This window comes from Crocodylus siamensis, chromosome 9, assembly GCF_052110815.1.
Source record: "Crocodylus siamensis isolate JL-2025a chromosome 9, ASM5211081v1, whole genome shotgun sequence".
Classification (NCBI taxonomy): domain Eukaryota; kingdom Metazoa; phylum Chordata; order Crocodylia; family Crocodylidae; genus Crocodylus; species Crocodylus siamensis.
Genome location: NC_143403.1, coordinates 62,842,112 through 62,854,727, shown reverse-complemented (window position 1 = coordinate 62,854,727; position 12,616 = coordinate 62,842,112).

Here is a 12,616-nt window from a genome sequence, read left to right as displayed (position 1 = left end):
GGCCTGGCAAGTAGCTATATATCACTGGGAACTGTAAGTCACACGATAACTGGTTTCAGCGCTGTCCTATGAAACCATGTTTCTATTCTTAGGATATTTTCTAAAAGCCCTTGTTAAATGATCCATAACCTCCACTGTGGCTAAACAATAATTGATTTTTCTGTTCTTTCTAAGCACTGTCCCATTGCCAACAAATATTTCTTATTTAAGTTCCTGGAGTATTTTGTTGGTTCTGCAGCTTAAGCTCTCCTTTCCATAAACTTATTTTATGAGCCTTCCCATCTGTTTCCAAACGGTGGGTATGAATGTTGTGTATGTATCTCTCTCTCTCTCTTTCTATATATATATATATATATATATATATATATATATAGGGACTGTAGAGAGAGATGTGGAGTGTTTGTCTCCTGCACGGCACACAGATGCAGCCTGTCAAAATTTTCAATGATATGGTTGTAAAATAAGATCCTGAATCTCCTTTGTTGATCCTGTTCTGCATTATGGATGCATTTTGTATTTGTGACTATGATGAATTATATTGGACATCTTGGCTTCTTATTATTGAATCAGAGCCAGTACTATGCATCTCTCCGTGACTTTACACAGACTGTTTTGGGGTTACGAGCTTTTTGTGTGCATTAAGACTCCATCGTTGGCCCATTACTATTCTGGATTTTTATGCTGATAGTAAAGTAGACTATTAGCATCACATTCCTTTTTATCTGTTTGCCAATGATGTGTAGCTGTATTGCTCCATGCACCTGAATATTGCTGACTGGGGAATTTTACTTGCCGTCTAACCCTGCTGGTTCACTTTAGTACCTCAGGGAGATGTACCTTGTGCAGTTAAAGATTAGTAAATTAAAGGTCAAACCTTAATTGGGGTTGGGCACTGAATAAATTAATCCCCTAGAGGCTACTAATATCTGCTCACATAGCAAAAAAGTCTCCTACTCCTGCAGTACTGCTAGTCCATAGTGCTGGTATACCCTTCCAGCTTAACATACCCAACACACTAGAGCTCAGGACCCAGGCCTTTACCCTCCTGTTGCTCGATGCACAAGCATATCATTTAAACTTTGCAGACAAACATTGATCTAATACTTGAAATCCAGCCTCAAGAATCAGCCAGGCATGCTCCACTGTTGCCACTCAAGTGAGATGCAAGACCCACCAACCATTCTCAGGTCGCTGGCACAGCCAAGGTATGGTACAGTTATAGTTAAACGGTTACAGCAGCCAGATGGTTTCTGTTCAAGGCTCCAATTCCTAATGCACAGGAAGCTTACCATCTAGGTGGTCATAGTCACATGAATCTGGACTCTCTCTCCAAGCACCTGCCTTTTTCTGAGGGCTTAGAAGGGGTGCAAAAGGAAAATCTTCCCTTCAGGTTGGAGGACATCTTCAGCCAGATGATTGGAAACAAGGATCTTCCTACAGTAGTGTGGCCTAGAGCCAACATATTTTTTTGCCGCACTAACTGTGCCCCTCTGTGGAAACACCCCGTTCTGGAGGAGAAAGGGTCAATGTGCATTAGCAGAAACTTCATTCCTCCAAGCTTGGCCAGGTTCTTAATCCCACTTCGGGACACAAAGGCTTGTGCGCTGCATAATGTTTCAATATGCACCAACAAATGGCACACATCGGGGCACTACCAAACCGTTCTGAAAAGAATATTCAGAAAGAAAGCAAACAAGATTTTTCAGGCCTAAACTGAGAAAAGGCAGTCAAATACAGCAAGGCGCTCAAGTGTCACAGCCTTACAACTGGTATGAGCTAGAGAGGATGAGAGCTAGTATAAAAGACGCATGGTTTGGAGTCTGAGGAAGCTGGGAAGGCATCTGTAAAAATGTCTGTGCTCACCGATTTTTTTTGAGGAGACCTAGGGAAATTTCGCTGAAGGAAGCACATTGTACAATGGCTTCTACCAGCCAATTTGCCTTGTATTATGCTAGTCCAGACAGGTTTTCCTACATGCTCTTCTGGCACCGATAAGCCTAGTCACTTTGGGTGACAAACTGCACATGCAGAACCCTAACAGCTGTGCCAGGACACAGCTGGAGCAGAGGGCAAGCTGAGGGACACATAGGTTTCCTCCCCCCGCCCTTACAAATTAAATAAAAAGTCTAAAGACTACTGTTTGCATAATTTAACACTTCCATAAACATGGGATATGCATAATTAATGTTAAACAACATGCTAATCACCTCATAATGTGAAGAGAGAGCCAACCTATCCACAGCTTATGTATAAGTAACAAGATGGAAGCCCACTGAGCACCATATAATAAGGTCCCCCCGCCCTTACATTTGTGTCTCAGCATGATGGTAAACCACAACCTCTGCGGCAAACCTAATGTATTATTTATGCCAAGTCTTGAACCGAAATGTTTTGTTTCCTTTTTTCTCTTTTATAAATATATAAAACCTTCTTAAAAACAAAACAAACAACCCAACCACTGCGACTCTTACAGTGTAGAAGTCAGTCCCAAATAAGTCCCATGAAATTAGTCTAGGAGGGACTCGGTGAGGTACTGTCGTGTTCATACAGATGTACGCTGTAGGATGTAGATCATGCGAAATTCCACTGCAGTCTGGCTGAGCAGATGGCTCACGTAGACGGTAACACTACTCCTTCTCCCCATACCACATAGCACTTAGCCACTTAAATAAGCCACTGCTTTTCACTCTCCAGGGCATACATCTTTAGGTTTAGTTAAGTGCTATAAAGCAGCAAACGGAGTCTCCGAATCCTTTTGTACACACAATGCAATTTAAAGTGTCTGAAAACAGCAAACTGATTAGAAACCAGTGAATCGTCCAAAACCCTGCACCAGAGCTGGCCTGAAACTCTACATCGAAGCCTCTTCATCGCAAAATGCTGGCATGACAGAAAGCTACCCCCAGCTCATCACATTGATTTTATTGAAATGTCATTTTTCAAACCTTAGAAAGTAACATTTTCAAGAACCAGTTTTGATTTTTGTTTAGATGACTTATTTTTAAAATATTTAATGTTTCTTTTCTTTTTAAATGGCCAAAATAAAAATACTTCAACTGACCCAAAATATATATTTTAATCTAACTTCATAAAAAGTTTGGAAAGAATATCCACAATTTACAAATGTGGAATAATACATGTTTCAACACCTCCAAATGTTTGTGGGCTAGAAAACTGGTTTTCCAACCGACTCTGCAACGCTTTTCACAGCATTATTAGTGGACACATGGCCTATTCATTAGACAGCAGCATGGGGAGCCAGGGTCTCCCGATTCTAGCCCTGGCTTTCCTAGTGATCTCACTGCAACCTTTGGACAAGTCAGCTAACATCGCTGTCTCAAGTATGCCTAGCTGGAAAAATGGGAGGACAAGTTCCCCCAACTTGTGAATGCTGCTAGACAATTTCACTGAATCCAAATACTATACCATCGTATTTACAGACCTGACATGCTGAGAAAGAAAAGAAAGGAAGATGAACAAGAAACAGGAATGAAAGGGAAAACAAAGCAGAAAGAAGAAAAATGGACTTAGAGATGGAACAAAACGCTGTGAATAAAGCAATGAGGAGTGGTAATGAGGAGCAGAGAAAGAATCAGGGGAACCGAAGCAGCAATAAAAAACAAAGGAAAGGGGATGGCACAGAGAGGGAGAGAGGCAGAGGTATACAGACTTTTGCTCTCCTCTTGTCAGCAGGTGATATATTGGAACGTACAGGGATCTAACAAAGGCCATGATCATGCGTCTGCTGAAATCACTTCCATTGGCTTTGGCAGAAAAAGGAATAGGCCCAAGAAATTCTTGAGCGTACCTATATTGACTTGCTTCCAGGACAAAGCAGCTGAACGACTCGAAGCTTGTAGGCGTAGTAGACGGTGAACTGATGAACCACGAGCCCCTTGCAGTGCACGCACATTTAGTTGGCTAGCACAGTTGGTCCAATTTTTTTTTTGCCTCGACAGAAACCCCACTTTAATTGAAACCACTCCTAAATAATTTATTTGACATTTCATTAATGCCTGCTGCGTAAATCCGGCCACGACTTGTGAGCTTTAATGCAGCCAGGGTAATAAGCATGATGCTAAGGTCAGAGCAGCATTTTTTCCCCAAAGTCTGTTATTTAAAAATAAAAAGCCAAATAATTTTAACCTAACCCCATGCAGCCAGCTCTCTCTTAATGGAACATGATGGCTAGATAATTAAGTGCCTAGAAATAGCCATGATGAATGTGTGCGAGTCATTCTGCTAAACCTAGGTTCCCCTCTACCGATGTGGGTGTCAAAGTTGGATGAGAATTTCAGTGTGACCACGTTTGTGTTCCTAGCTATGGGGAGGGGAAAAAAACCACAGGACAAAGTGGAAAAACAAATGGAGAATGTAAAGAAAGAAAAGAAAGGAGGAAGGGCAAAAACTTCCGGTGAAAGACAGGCGCCATTCATGCCAGCTGTGCTCTGTTGTGGGAAACACAGGAGGCCTTTCTGTCTCAGAAATGCACTATGTAGGAAGAGATGCATCATAAGCCAGAGTCTCACTTTAACCATCCCTTTGCACTGCCTGGGTTGGGCAAAGTCAGCTTAACTCCCAACCAAACAAGCCCTCCTGGTAAAAAGAGAAGCAGAGTGGCATGTAATAAAAAGGAGTGGCTACAGCATCTCTTCTTCACTGTAGTTCAGCATTAGCCCCTTCTAAGTAGATGGGTGTGGATGTATCTCCCCCAGACCACCTTTCCTTTCTCCTTACTTACTACTTCCTTCCAATCTTGCACTAAATGCAGCCCAGACAGATTGGAGGCCCTTTAGATTGGGAAAGTGTGCGTTTGCTGAATAATCTTGAGGCAAAATACTATTTTTTGGAGCGGGGGGGAAGGGGACAGAAGGGAGCAGGATGTCAAGCAAGTCCTGCAAACTTAAAGAGCTTTTCAAGAATTTGCTACTGCCTAGGGTTTGCACATCTGTGCTTAGAACTGAAAAGCAGTGGACTAGGAAAGGGAGATTATTGTACTCAAATTGTCAGGTCTTCCTCTATACCTGCAGCCTGGAGGCAAGCATGAAAACAGAAATCAGAAAAAAAAAAAAAACTTAAACAAAAATCAGGAAACGCCTGGTTTTTTTGTGACAGCACAGTAACCAATTTTGATTTACAAGTAAATGAAAGAATACATCGTGTGAGAACAAGTGCACGTGAGGAGGGAGATGAATTGGAGAGAGTGAAATTGGCACCGGTTATTATGTTGCTGGAGAGTAAAATTCATCTCCGAGCCAGATGGAGAAGAGTTTGTTTATGAGCCTGAACTGCGATATCCTGCAAGTCCATCTGGCCAATGCTAAAAGGGAGTCCTTGGAGCGGATATGTTGGAAATACCATCCTGCCTGTGCTCTCCTTTCATCACTCTACACTAATCAGCGTGTCATTTCGACTGGTGCCGGGGCTGCAACACAGAGAAGAGAGCGCCCAGCCTGCAATCTCAGCGCTTGCTTGCTAATCATTTCCACACATCTTCTCAGCAAAAACCTATCAAATTCCTGTGTAGGGATCTCTAGAAGCGCAGATCCTGAATCTCATTTATATAAAGGGTATTTTCCACCCCTCTGGCTGCGTCCTGGTGCCTCATTGTGGAGGTAATTATATTAACACTCGTGTTAAGGCCCTTCTATGCTGCCAGCATGTTGTAAAGGGACCTGGGTATAAATGAGAACCGTAATGACTACAACACTAATATTCTCCCTGTGAAGCATCCAGCATGTTCCAGCTTTCCAGCAAACTGGGCTCTAAATGGGAGCAGGGCAGACAGCAGACACAAGGCTGGCTATTCTGCCATGAACCACCATGAGCCTTCAGGAAACCATATTTGCCTAAACCCTCAGCAGGGACCAAATCAGTTTAACAGCACCACAGGAAGTGCAAGTTATTGGCTATTAGTCCTGTCAACACATGGCAGAAAGCTTTTTATAATTGATTTCCCACCAGTTGATTCTTCCTTGGTTTTGCATTGCATTTTTGTAAAACATTGTGATGAATGGGTGGCAAAAACCATCAAATGCCCAATTTCACCATAAAAATGATGGAAAAGTTCCCAGTCCCAGCTTCACACATAGGCCAGATTTTAAATTTAGAGAGAAAAGTGAAAACACACTCTTTAGATTGCAGTTCTGTGCAAAGGATTAGGAACAAAACCAAGGCACCACTTTGGTACAAGGCCTCCCTCGGCACAAGGATGAACTTCACCTGCTTCCACACCTCTGCTGGTTGTTCTGTATTATGAGTGAGATCAGGAGGGCAATCATCATGCAGCTCAGGGCCACCTTTCATTGATGCCAGGTCATACGAATTGGATTTGGTCTTCCCTGGTCACACATCTGCTGGTCTGTCTTCAAAAGACTGCGAAGTATTCAGTCCTGTATACACACACCGCAACTCAGATGACAGCTGCCTCTTGGTCAATGCATGGGCAGGTGAATCAAGGACCTCCAGGACCAAAACAGCATGAGCTGCGACAACCTCGAGTGAAACAGCCAGGGTGTTGCTGCCAAGTGTTATAATGGCTCTCGTCTGATGCAGGTACACACTACACCAGGGCAGGCGATTATTTTGGGCTGAGGGCCGCTTACTGAGTTTTGGTAAGCTATCGAGGGCTGCACGCCAGGCAGCCCATGGCAGATTAATATTAATTTTCTAAATTTTTTAGGGGCCCTGCTGGCAGGACAGAATGGCCTGGCTGCATCCTGCCCCCGGGCCACATTTTGCCCACCCCTGCACTACACCATGGTTACGAGTGTACACTCATCCGATCAGGGAGCAGGAAAGAATTGTATCATGCCATTTGGCTAGCCACTTGCAAACGAGCAGCTCTCTCTTCAGCACTGTCTGAATCACAGCAAAATTACAGAGAGATTCTGCAGAAGTTCAAGTGACACTAGTGTCATTCACCAGAGATGGATATGTTTAGCCAGATGAAAGCTCATCAAATAGGCACTATTATGGCTGCCGGGCCTCCCATCTAGAGTTCCTGGGAGGGTTGTTTGCTTGCAAGGTCTCACAAGAGCACAAGTCTTCGAATATAAATATCTCGCATGCTCAGAAGGACAACAACAAAGGCAATTAAGCTATGCTGCTGCTACTGCCATTCTAGACATTTGCATGGAGAACGATTACATCTCTTTCTCCAGTAAGGAACCTGGAGAATCAGGAAGGCAAAAGTCCCCTTTTCCAAGGAGCCCATGAGGTCATTCTTTAGACACCTCCGACAAAAATAAAAACGCCGAGAGATACCGCTTTCTGCTGTTCAAATCAGCATGGATCCATTGATTTCATCAGAGCCGCTTTAGGGTGTACACAAGGATCTAGCCATCAGTTTAAATGAAAGGGATTTGGTACAAAATAAAAACCACCCAGGACAAGTTTGCAATCACATATAAATTCAGATTCCAAGTAGTAAACACTTGGCATCTCTCTCGCTGGTTCAAGTCCGATAACTAGGCCTGGCTCAACGTTCAGTTGCCTCTTACCAACAACTCTGTGCTCTTCCCCTTCATTATACTGCCCCTAAAAGTGCTAATGTTACGTGGCACCCTACAGCACCCTGGAAAGGAACTCAAGGTGCCCAGGGGTGCCACAGTACCCTGGTTGAGAGTCACCAATCTAACCTCAATTTCCTCCATTTCTAAAGAAAAATGCATCCTAATAATTATGTACCTAATTTGAAGCAAGTGAATAGTCTCGAATTCATTCGGTGTCAGAAACACTGTTATTTATTGCAGAGGGAAAGGGATAAAAATTAATGAAAAGATTTCAACCTGGGAAAGAACTGGAACAGGGAAGAAAAATCCTGGGGGGAGCAGGAAGGGAGGGAACCTTTTATTTGTAATTTCAGAAGGTTTGTACCTGCCCTCGTGCTGGGCCTGACTTTGTTTGTGCAAGTTGAGCCGATTTCTTATAGAGCGGACGCACTTGCGATTTCCCACCACAACTGATGTGGTTCAGGGTATTCATGTCTGTGTGACAACACCGGCATCTAGCGGGCACATGCGTGAAACACACGTGTTTAAATATCTAGACTTCCTTGCAACCGTTCTAAGCTTGATGGGGTACTGTACTGGTATGATTCGGTGCAACAATTCCCAAGTGAACTGGAGCGAGATGTGTTCGTCTGTATTTTTCTATCAAGACTAAGAACAAGCATCAAGGGCCAGTGACCAAGGTCCTTTCACTTCACATTGAATATCTTGCCTTGATGTGGATAATGTCACGAGTAGTTTGTGCAGCATCTTTTTTATGTTATAATTTAGCGCACAGCTTAGTAAAAGAGGGAGCCTTCCCTGGGCCTCCGCCTGCCAGTACTTAAATAGGTGGTCTATGAAGCTCCAGAAGTCCATAGTAAGAAACGTATGTGCAGCTCATGCCAGCGCTCCATGAACTCCAGAGCCATAGCAAGAAAGTCAAGACGTTAATGAAATGTTTAGTTCCAGCATCTACCCACTAGATTGCCAAAGACAGCCATCCGAGGTTCAGAAACATTTTGAGATCTTTCTTTCAACCACTGGAAAGGTTTCTCCGCCAGAAGGAAGGGGCACCTCAGACTAAACAAAGTATTGGTGAATTTGCAGCACTCAGATTTCTAGATACCACATTTGTTTAATTAAAAACAGGTGCATGCACAGAAGTAAGAACTTGTGATTTGCACTTTGTCCTCTTCAAAGAAAAAAAAAAATCTTCCTTATGGAGAGAGATGAAGAAGCTTTCCCTAACAGTTGTAGCTATCCCACTCCAGAGTGACCTCCCATCATCTGGTCATTTCATCCTTGGGGAAAGATCCTAGCTGGAATAACTAATCCAAAGATGCCCAAGCTGTAGGGCATCTAGATTTCTGAATCTGGATCTAATTACACCTGAATCCACACCTAAACTTTGTGACTTGGGCCCATTTTCATGGCTGTAGCTGTTCATTCTCTCTCAGTTCCTGCGATTCATTCCTGTCCTTCTTCCCTTTTCTCTGCTCCCGAGACTACTGTTATCAGAGCCTGTCACAGTTTAGGTTTGCCCCCATCATGAAGCTACCTCCTCCTCTGGCTCTAAGGGATATGATGCTTTCAAAACACAGTATTAAGTCCTTACAGTAGTTCTACATTTAATTACTCCCTCTGAATATTACTCATGGGCTCTCCCCGGCTGCGAGTGGAGCTAGGACAGAGAGCCCTGTGTTGAATGAACATTGCACACAGTAGCTTTTGATGTGGCTGTGTCTGCTCCCCCCCGAACTCAAATGCAGAGCTGAGCTGCTCTTTAAAGCAGACAGTTTTCCACTGCCTGGGCTCCAGCATCGTGCCATTATGCATTGGCTCTCTCATTTTTTCTATAACATTTGCTTTTCTTTGGTTTATGCATTGGTCTGAATTGCGATTAAAAATCTGCCTAATTCAGTGTACCGAAGTGTGTACCTTTGGTTCTTGTACCCCATATTTGTTCAATTTAACTGCCTCTTTATTAAGAGATCTACTTCCAGCCATGCACATCCTGACTAGCCTCCTGCTGCCTTCACCAAAGTTTTCTCCTCCTACACCATGTGCTCTTCCCCCTGCCCCCAAACTCCATGCCAGGTGCTTTAACCCTCAATTCTTTCCTCCTCTAACGGCTGCCTAATATATTGGCTGTTTTATTTGTCTTGTAGTAGCACCTAAGAGCCCACTGGACTAGACAAACAGAACAAAGAGCAAGTCCCACATGTTCTTTTCTCTAAAAAACCCTGGCAAAATAAAGGAAATGCGGCCTCTGGTCTGGCCTAATGTTGTGGAACTGATGTTTGTTAATTTACAGCCTCAACAGGCTTACAATTAAGTATGACACACGAGAGAATAAATGGATCCTGACACATCAGTGGGATTGTACAAGGAAACCATGGCACAGTACTAGTCAGTAGAAGAGACAGGGGTCCGAGCATATCAGCGGCCTAACCCACGGTCAAGTGTTTTTAAAGGCAGTCAAAGGAGACCTTGGAAAAGGTCCTGAAGGCGAGTTAGTCTGAAGGATGTTTTCAGAGACCTTGAGGGGCAGCGGATTTAGACCAGTACCCTTGGGATTAACTTCTTCTGGCTCACCCTATGGCTCAAGACCAAGTGAACAGCTCCCCATCCATCCTAAGCAGGTCACGAAACACTCAAATTAAAGAGACACTCTCACTTCAGCTGCTCATCCAAGCAGCAAGAGGTTAATTTTCTGCCAAATGACCGACTGCATTCTTAATCAGAAAAAGCCATCTGTTACATGGATAGCCTTGAGTTCCCATTGCCCTGAAACTTTTGTTCGCTGCTTACAGGCATGCTACCACGTGGTGTGGCACAACAGAAAGTAAGGACCGCGATGTACAACAGGAGCACGGAAGTCAGTGCCAAAAGATACTGCGGAATCAAGGTACTCGCATGCGTTTCCTAAAACAAACCGTCAAGAGAAAAGAAAGTGTGGACACTGCTCTGGCCTAATATTATGGAACTTACATTCGTTCATCTGCATCCCCTGAATCAGTTCCATGTATTGATGAACTTATTGAAACTAAAATCAAGTCGTTAAGCTTAACCCTAGCACTAGCACCTGACAAGGAGGGAGTAAAACCTAAACCAACTTCTTAAGCCAGCAGAGGTACAGCTGTTTCCTTAGGAGTTATAAGGGAGGGGAACCAGTACTTGTGAAAAGCGGGGTCATGGAACTTGCTCTTGTTTTGAACATGGAGTCATAGCCTATAAAAAATGCCCTGAAGGATTCGCATGAGGGATCATCCTGAATGTGCTCCTTGAAACCACTAGATGGCAAACTTGGTCTTTCCGTTGAATGGATTGATTTTCCACTCTGTTATGTCAGCTGCTTCAAAGAATGAACACCCAGTCTTCATTTTACATCTTAGTTTAATGTCTTGGTTCTGCATGAATATCCTGGGCATAATGTTTATGGAGAAAATGTATGACAAGTTCTGTCTATATGAAAACGAGAATAGTTTTGCTCGCCACTCAGCTCAGCATTTGATCTTCTGAAAAGAAGTTTTTGCTTTGATGTTAGTTTTAGACCCTGCTTGGTTAAATACCTTCAGAGAAGCTAAAGAATGACATCACCCCCATCCCCCCCCCCCCCGTTATTTTTTGTCCTTTCCTATTGGCCAAACACTAAGCTTAAACACTTGAACAAAACATTTTTAAGAAAAGTCATGGGGTGGAGGTGCAGATTAGAAATGACTCATTGGAAAACATTACCAAATCTTTTGCCACAAGGCGCAGATTCTCCAGAACATGCTTAGGAAGATTACAGATGGGCTACAGATATAAAATGCAAACCCAGGCCTGGATTTCAAGCACCCGAGAGTTTGAGGCAGTTTGGTCTATGGGTTTGTGGCTGCCACTTGCAAAAAAATGGATCTGTCTTTAGATTACGAACTCCCATCCCCTTCCTATCCCTCCAAATGGTCAAGAGATCTGCGTCTCGAGAGGAAGGGCTGTCATTGTGGTACAACTGCTAGGACTGGGAAGAGTTCTGTCTCCAGTTTCCAGCTCTGATATTGGTTTGCTGTGCCACCTTGGACAAATAACTTCATCTTTCTATTTCACATTTGTAAAAGGAGGGAAACTGCTTTCATACATTTTAGTAAGGATGTTATGAAGTTAAGACACTTGGGAGGCACTAGGATACAGCAAAGAGAACCATATAAGCAGGTAGTACAAGCTCAAGAACAAAACTTGTTCTACTCTTCCACAAATCCAGATAAGGCCATCTCCTTCCAGATGACCAAGGGTTGGCTGGAGGATGTGAAGTGCTAGCATTTCTTCTCTCTCTAATAGGATTTAAAAATAACAAGTCTCTTCTATTTGCCAATCCATCAGGTCAGATGCAAGTTATCAATGCTTCATGCACAAAATGGCAGAGTTCCCAGTCGCCATGAACAGGGACACAGGCAGAAAAATCCACTAAGCGCTCCCAAATCCTAATAGGCAATAAGCTTTTAAGATAGAATGACCATAGAGGATGACTGCCAAAGCCTGATTTGTCTAAGTGGATAGACAGCAGGAAGCCTCCTCTGGGGAGTGAAGGAACAAAAGGTTCAAGCTGGGCATGGGATGCACTGGAGATTGAAGGGAAAACAGATAGGGCCATCATGGATTAGAGGAACAACAGGGATTATTTCTTTAATAAGCAAAGGGAATGAAATTGGAATATGCAGTGCAGTTAGGGGCATGTCAAGGAGCTGGACTGATGCAGTAGTAAGGTACAAAGAGGATAAAGAGCTTAGGGGAGCATCAGGAAATAGGATCTGGGGATGGAGAAAGCTCGGGCAAGTTTTATATTGGGGAAAGAGGGGCAAAACTGAAGAAAGGAGAAAACATCATCCAGAAACACCCAGGTTAGGGGTGCCAGCACCACTATGACGATCTTTCAGAGGATGTATGGACCAGTACACAATGGAAGAAGCCATAGCACAAGTTTAGACTGGAAAACTGGGTTTAGTCCAGACTGCGAAAATAAGAACGGATAACTTCACTGTAACTTCCAACATACAAAGTCCATTGTTATTGCTCCTTACTCCCTATCCAAAATGTGGGAGAACTGAACTGTCTATTTCTTTAGAAAGTCTGCTTAGTTGCTG